The following is a 7500-nucleotide window of genomic DNA, read 5'->3' on the forward strand; positions in this document are numbered from 1 at the left end:
AGTCACAACACAGGGGCCCCCGCCCCGCTTCGCGCCGGATGTCCCGCCCTCCCCCTCGCTGCCCGCTTGGCCTTTCTATTGGTTCTTCCACCCAGGCTGCCCAGCTTGTTATTGGTGAGCAGGTCCATCTGTTTGCCTACAGGCGCGCGTGGGGCTGTTGGCGCTGAGAAGCGCGTCGCGCTTCTGCGTGGGTGCGCGGCTCCGCTCCCGCCCTTCGCCTTGGCGGCTGCCCGGGAGGGGGGGCGCGCGCGCGCGCGGGCTGGTCGCGGTCGCGGTCGCGCAGCGGCTCGCGACCTCCGTGCCGTACGCTGTTCCTCAGAGGAGGAAGAACAGGGCGTCCCTCCGAGTCAGCCGCGCCCTCCTTCTCCCTGTCAGTAAAATGAGGAGCGGAGACGAGGGGCCTTTTGGCGGTCAGATCGGCTCCCGCTTCTCGGGAGAGGGCCCTGTCACCCGCTGCGTCGGGCCGCCCCTAGTTCGGGGAGGTGAGTGGGGAGCGGACACAGAAAGGGACGTTTCCACGCTGAGGTGTCTGGCCAGCGGTGCTGCGGACAGATGATGGTTGTCAAGCGAAGTCGCTGGGAAAAAGCAAACAAACTTTTTTTTTTTTTCTTTTTGCGTTTGCAGTTACATGCTCTGTGTTACAAATCAGTATGTCCTCCTAGCCCTGTTTGTCTTTGTTCTGGATGCTACTGTCTTCTCAGAACAGACAGACAATTATCTTGGGGGCAGAACCACAGTGGGACTAATGCTGTTGTGTCCCTGTCATGATGGAAGTATCTTTTGCACTCTTGATGTTACGTGGAGCATCCCCTTTGAGAAGTCTCCTTTTATCCCTGTCATGTCTTTCTCCACCATCCACCAGGGCATTTATCAAGAAAGTTATTTATATCCCTAACTACCTAGTATTTTTTGTTACCAAGTGATAGCTTCAGCTGAGGGCCTGGTGTTCCTGCTTGTGTCTTAAAAAACCAAAAACATTGCTGACCACAATTTTTCCCCTTCAGAAGCAAGGGTATAATCAGTTCTAATGGACTCCCTACTTTCTTAGACTGGATAAGCTTGGTGCTACAGGTTGGTGGCCAATTTTAAATGCCTAAAACTACTGTGAGGGCTTGCTGGAATTGAACCAGATCATTGTGCACTGTTTAAAAGAGAGCGTATTCTTGAATTGCACTCTGTGATTAGTATGTTTTGACCAAAGTTATTGTACTTTAAATTACTCCTGCAGGTTAAGCAATTCATATTTTAAGAGTAGGCCTCTTAGGAGGCATTGAATATGTACAAATTGCTAATCAAGAATATCTGTGTAAATTTCCATTCATTTAAAAACAGATTAAAATATACGGGGTGTCAAACAAGAGGCTGCATAAAATTCTTACTCTTAAAACTAACAAAAGCAAAACCAAATTGTACATCATATTTGAATTTGCAAACTGGTTTAACTCTGAAATTACTTGATGATATTTCATTTCTGCATTTTAATAGATGATTGGTAACTTTTTAGATACATTTATTATTATAGCTAAAAAAACAAAAAAAAAGAGGCTGTTCCCTTGCTGTTTTTGCCTTTTTGGGGCCAGGTGAACTTAGTATAAAGCCAGATTAGAAAGTACACAAAGTCATCCAGCAGAGCAAATGATTAGCTATTGTGCAGTCTTGCTATGGAGACCTTTCTTTATGTTGGATCAGATCACATTTTACCTTTAAAAGCAGATAAAGGAAAAGGCTGGTATTAAATTACAAACAGTTAAAGATTTTTGAGGTGGGGGTTTTTTTGTTTGTTTAGGGTTTTTTTGTAGGGAGTGGTGAGGAAATTGCAAAGTTACAACTCGGTTCAGTCAGTTCATTTACCAGCTCAGCTGGTGACTCACCTGACTGAAGCAAGTCACCCCACTTCTCTCTTTCCCTGTCATATGAGGGTAATAACATAGAGTTATCTTACAAGGTATTTTAAAGACTAAGTCTTGTATCTGTAATTATTATGTGACAGAATATTAGCATTGGTTCATGACCTATATATATATGTGCATAGCTTTCTGGTTTTGAGATCAGTTAACTTGCGACTAAGTTCTACAGTGGTCTTCTGTAAGAAATGCTCTCTGTTTTGTACTGTAAGATGCATTTCCCTAGCAGAATTCAGGAAGGTAGTAACTTTAAACAGAATTGGTTTTAGTTAGCTTTGTATATTTACAGCTGTAAGTGGCAGAGGAAAAAAAAAAAACATTTCTTTAGCTGCTATGAATAGAGAACAGCTCTTTGAAAATTAAATGTTTTGTAGAAGAAAAACCAAAACACTAACAAACATATCTTTAATATGTAGACATGTGGTTTGGTATCTCAGCTGGCAGGTAGCCTAAAAACACGTCTTGTTTCTGTTGATCTTAGCAATTCAGTTTAATGATTCTGTTTGGTTTAGTAGCAAGAGGGTGGGCCTTTCTAATAATTTTGTAGCATACCAGGGCTTCTTTGAATTAGTAGTCAGCTTTTTTAATAGATCCCTCATGTTGAAACATTCTGTAAGATACTACTAGTCTTGTTCACCTTTTGTGTACGTTTTTTACAAATGTTACAAGGCATCCAAAAGCTTTGAGATACAAATTTGACAGCAACAGATGAGATTTGATAGTAATGAATTGAAGAATCCCTCTGAACCCTCTAATAAGTGTGTTTTTAGTGTTACACTTTTTTCAGCATTGTAGGCTTTTTGTTAGTGTGTGACTTATTTTTTTGTTTGGGTTTTTTTGTTCTGCAAAATACTTACTAAGAGGCCTTAAAAATGTGGGGAACTAACACTTGGCACTGTGTAAACAGGGAGAAGAGCAGCCAACGGCTCTTTAGAGGATTCTAGTGTGTCCCCTAATGGAGAGAACATTTTGCCTCTGCTGGAGGGTGAAAGTAGCTGTCTGGATAAGGTAGGCTTTATTTGCATGTTACTCACTGTTTAACACACTGTTTCTCAGACTTTTGCTAGTGCCACCCTTGAATTTACCTTGAATTTATCTCTGTTCACTTAATCTCCCTGGGTCAAAATAGCTTTTACTTCAGCCAAGAAACAGCTAACTGCTTTTAGTCATGTTTTGTGAAAATTGGTGTTAACAGTTTTGAGGTATTCTTGCCTAAAAAAATCCTTCTGAGTTTTGAAGTTGGCTTTGAGTATTATCTTTGTTATTCATGTTCAAAACATATTTGAAAGGGAGCTATATGCAGCAGAATATCTGAGGTGGTGAAATACTGGTGCAGTGGAGTAAAGCAGCTGTGGGAAAGGTGAGATGAAAGGCAATTTTTTTTGAGTGTGATAAGTAATCAAGAAAGATTATATATACCATTTATACCTTTTTAAAAAGCTGAAAATATTGCACAGGCTATTGTGAAAGGTGACCTGGCAGTGGAGTAGCAATGGCTGAGAACAGCAAAAGGTAGCAACAGTAAGCATTGGGGTTTCAGACCAAAGCCACCAAGAACTCTTGGTGTGGTCTCTTCAGCTGGTATAAACAGAGTCCTTAGAGGCTTCACATCTCTAAAGAACTAGAGCTTCATCTACTAAACAGATGAACTCTACTGTCCCTGGGCAAAAAAAGTGATGCAAAATCTGAAAGAGAGATTAGTTTGCTGCCTCATCAAGTATGTGATGCTGTAAGAGGATTGGATTTGCATATCTAAGGAGCAGTGATTTCTCCTATTATTGATTACATGGGATTTTCAACTTAATGTTTGTTGTGTTTCTCTAATTGCCCCTACAACAGTATTTAGCTACAACGCTACAGGTAATTTCATATGGGTTGCAAGGGAAGCATTGATCGTTTCTAATGGGCCAAAATAATGAAATATAGTTTTTGAGTGAAGGCTCAAGGTCTTTTTACGATTTCAGTGGGAATTCCTAGAAATTTAATCTGGTTCTTTACTACCAGGTATTCTTGGATCTAAAACTTTAAGTTTTCTGCCGTGTGGAAAATGTATTTTCATCCTCATTTCTTATGGAAAGGTTTGTTGACTGTTTATCTTGATACCAAATAGCTTTCTTCTACAACTAAGCAAGCTTCTCTTCAAAGAAATCTAGCAACATTTGAATGCTAGACCTTCAGCCAGACTTTCCAGTAGATTTATCTCTATGTGTATGTTGTTATAGAATCATAGAATGACTTGAGTTGGAAGGGCCCTTTAAAGATTGTCTAGTTCCAACCCCCCTTTGGGACATTTTTCACTGGATGAGGTTGCTCAAAGCCCCATCCAACCTGACCTTGAACACTTCCAGGGATAGAATGGAATTTTGGTATAATGCAGACTTATCTTTAGAATAATTTCTCTTTTCTTGTGAAATTTTTATAAACAGTTATGTGGAGCTGCATTAGCACATAAAGGTCTTTTAGATATATGGTGTTTCAATTTCACTGAATTTCTCAGAATTTAGAGAGCATAGTGTGAGCATCTACCTTGTGACCTTCTGAATTGGTACTTCCTGTTCCTATATGCAGTTGCAGCCATGAACTCTGTTTAAAAGCAAGAGTGTCGATATGTTTCAGTGACTACATTGCAGTCTTCAGGTCTGATTCAATTCAACATCGAGCAAATGAATCTAATATGATTATTTTAATAATAACACAGTTTCTTACTCAGGTAACATTGCTGAACGAATTTAACAGCTAGGCAAGCCTAAACACCAGATGGCAGTATTTGGTGAGCTTCTGACCTGTGCCTAGTGAATGATTTAACTGGTTTTGGCCTATTTTATGAAAATTCTTTTTGAGAGCTACCAAGATCTCTTTTCCCTGAAAAGTCATTAAAAAACTCTGAAAGAATGAGTGTTCCCAACTGGGAGTTAAAAGCAGGCTACCCTGAAGAAGTTTTTTTCCATCTTCCACAATCTCAGAGAGACCAAAAATAAGTTATAATTACTTGGTTAACTTAATGGATAGCTTTGGGGAGATACCTGCCTCTCATAAATGTCTCTCTTACTGCCACATATGCCTGTCTTTATTGACAGTTCTTGATAGCTTCCTGAAGAGAACACCTATGAAGGTATTTACCACTTCAGGACTTGAAGTATGTGGTAATCTGAGTCTCAGCTGTGTGGCTCAGGTTAATTTCATTCATATTCAGCCAGGAGAAATAAATATTTTCGTAAATATGTTTTGTATCAGTGCTTGTGTTGGTTTTTTTAAGTTCTTTAAAAAAAAACTTAGTGGGCTGTATTTGGAAAGTAGCTGTTTATATTATAATCATTAAGAGGTTTTTTGTATTCTTAAAGTTATTATCCATTAGTTTCTGGATTCAAGAGGCTGTCTCTCTATCAGTGATCATGCTTTTCACCTCTTTGGGATAGAGAAATCGGTAAGCAGCTCCAAGTTCAGTACAGAAGGAGATGCATTGTTTTCTTTTTGACTTAATGTGTTTTGTGGGAATTTTTAAAATTTTTTTTTTAAAAACTGGTGTTCCATGTAGAGACTGTAGAGGCAGAAAACAGATCTACCAATCACTGCTATATAAGAGGCTTTGCATTATCTCTTTAGTAACCTCTGGACCTGGTGTGCATTCTGAATACTCAAAATAACTGCCTGCAGTCAAGAAAAGGCGTCCTGTTGCCTTGTTAAGGTCATAGGTTGCTTTGTTGGGAACAGCTGTACTGGAACATAAAGGGCTGTAAGGCCCTTGCTTAACGCTGCTTCCCACTGACCTCTAGTTCTCCAAATATTCCAGCAAGCAGTGATTTCATGCATAGGTCCTTATAGCTTTTTTGTATGTCTACACTTCGTGATTGCTGAGGCTGTTAAATGATGGCTGTAGCTTAGCTTGCAGGGGGTCATTGCAGTTATATTGAGGCCACTTCAAGATCCATTGATATGTGCTGATAAGGTGTCCTTGGTAAGATCACTTCTTGAATTGTCACTCTTTGATAGTTTGGTTTGACGACAATATCACTGCACAACACAAAGTCAGTCCAGTAAGTCAACATTCTTCAGCTGAACCTCTTTCTGATATAAAGCCACATATGGATTGTATTTTTCTTTGTAGAATCTCCCTCAGCACAGTATCTAGACTGTGCCATTTCCTTAGCAATTTCCCTGCTTCTGTCTATTCCTAAAGATTAGTTTTGGGTTGTTTACAAATGTACAGAAAATCAAAGTGGAGGTACTGTTTATTTCCTTAATATTAGTTGTTAGCCATGGACATGTGACTGATTACACAGCGTAAAATACTCTGCGAAAACGGTAAACCAAGCAAAAATAGAGGGCCAGATTTTTCCTCTAAAAGCACACAGTCCTACGTGCCTATGTGCTCCTACATCATGCGCTCCAAATTAAAAGTTTTATGTAAGAGGGGTAACTTTTGCATCCTGAAATTAAAATACTGATTTCATTTTTGCATGTTATAAAATAAAGCTTTGTCCAAAAAAAGAAAAGGAGGAATCTCTGTAGAGAGGTTATCTTGAACCAAAAGCTGGTTTTGAACATGTGACATGTAAACTGCTGTGTGGCTGACAGATGAGCTTGAGTATAAAAATGTTATAGTCGGTACTTTCTTTATAATGGATGAAATCAGAATTCTGTTTTCAAACTTTGAACCTCATTACAAAACCTTTACCTCCTTTCTCCCCATTACTCATGATTTTTGGTCATTTTAAGTGTTCGCTCTGTAGGATTTAAACAAATTTCTATTGGTTATAAACCTACAAGAAGGGAGGAATATCTAGCAGTAAAAGGATGTTTTTAAACCAGTAAATTTGAGTGTACTGCTTCTAAGTTTTGTTTTTATATTGTAAAGAACGATCAGGAAATTTCACATGTGGTATGTTTCAAAAAAGCTGCAACAAAGTTATTTTAATAAGAAAAATGAATGCATGAATTATTTAAAATAGTTGGTGCAACTGTTCCTGTTAACTAATCCAGGCACTTGGAAGGCAATTACACTGAGCTTTGACAACATTGCCAACCCACTGCACAGTGCCTTATGCCAAAAGCTATTGTTGTTTTATTGACCATGTTCACCATTACATATGCATATGAAAAAACAGAGGCATTTTCATTGGGATTACCCTAATAGCATTAAGAGATTATTTTTTAAATTTACTTGGAAGGAACTTCACTTAAATGAGATTACTTATTACTTGACTGGTTTCCTATCATGCTGCTATGTTTAGGTAAGTGGAGTCCATTAGAGTATAAAGTTTTTTAAAAATTTGATTTTATACATTAATGATTTCAAATAAAAGAGAAGTACTATATTTGTGCACAGCTTCTTTTGAGAAAGTTAAGTCGATGTTCTGGTTAGGAGAGATAACACTTTTTGTCCCTCTTGGTGGCCCCCCTAGTGTCACCATTAGTTGCTAATTACTTGCAAACAAATAAACAATTAACTCCTCGTGCCTCTTGGTGGGAGAGTTTTCATTGACATGCTAAAACTTTCTAATAAAAGATTTTAATTAATGACGTTGCAAATCCAACCCCCTTGTCAACATAGCTATAAGGAGGACTTGCAGAGAAATGCAAGTACAGTATACATGCT

The sequence above is a fragment of the Gymnogyps californianus genome, chromosome 13 (assembly GCF_018139145.2).
Source record: "Gymnogyps californianus isolate 813 chromosome 13, ASM1813914v2, whole genome shotgun sequence".
Taxonomy (NCBI): Eukaryota; Metazoa; Chordata; class Aves; order Accipitriformes; family Cathartidae; genus Gymnogyps; species Gymnogyps californianus.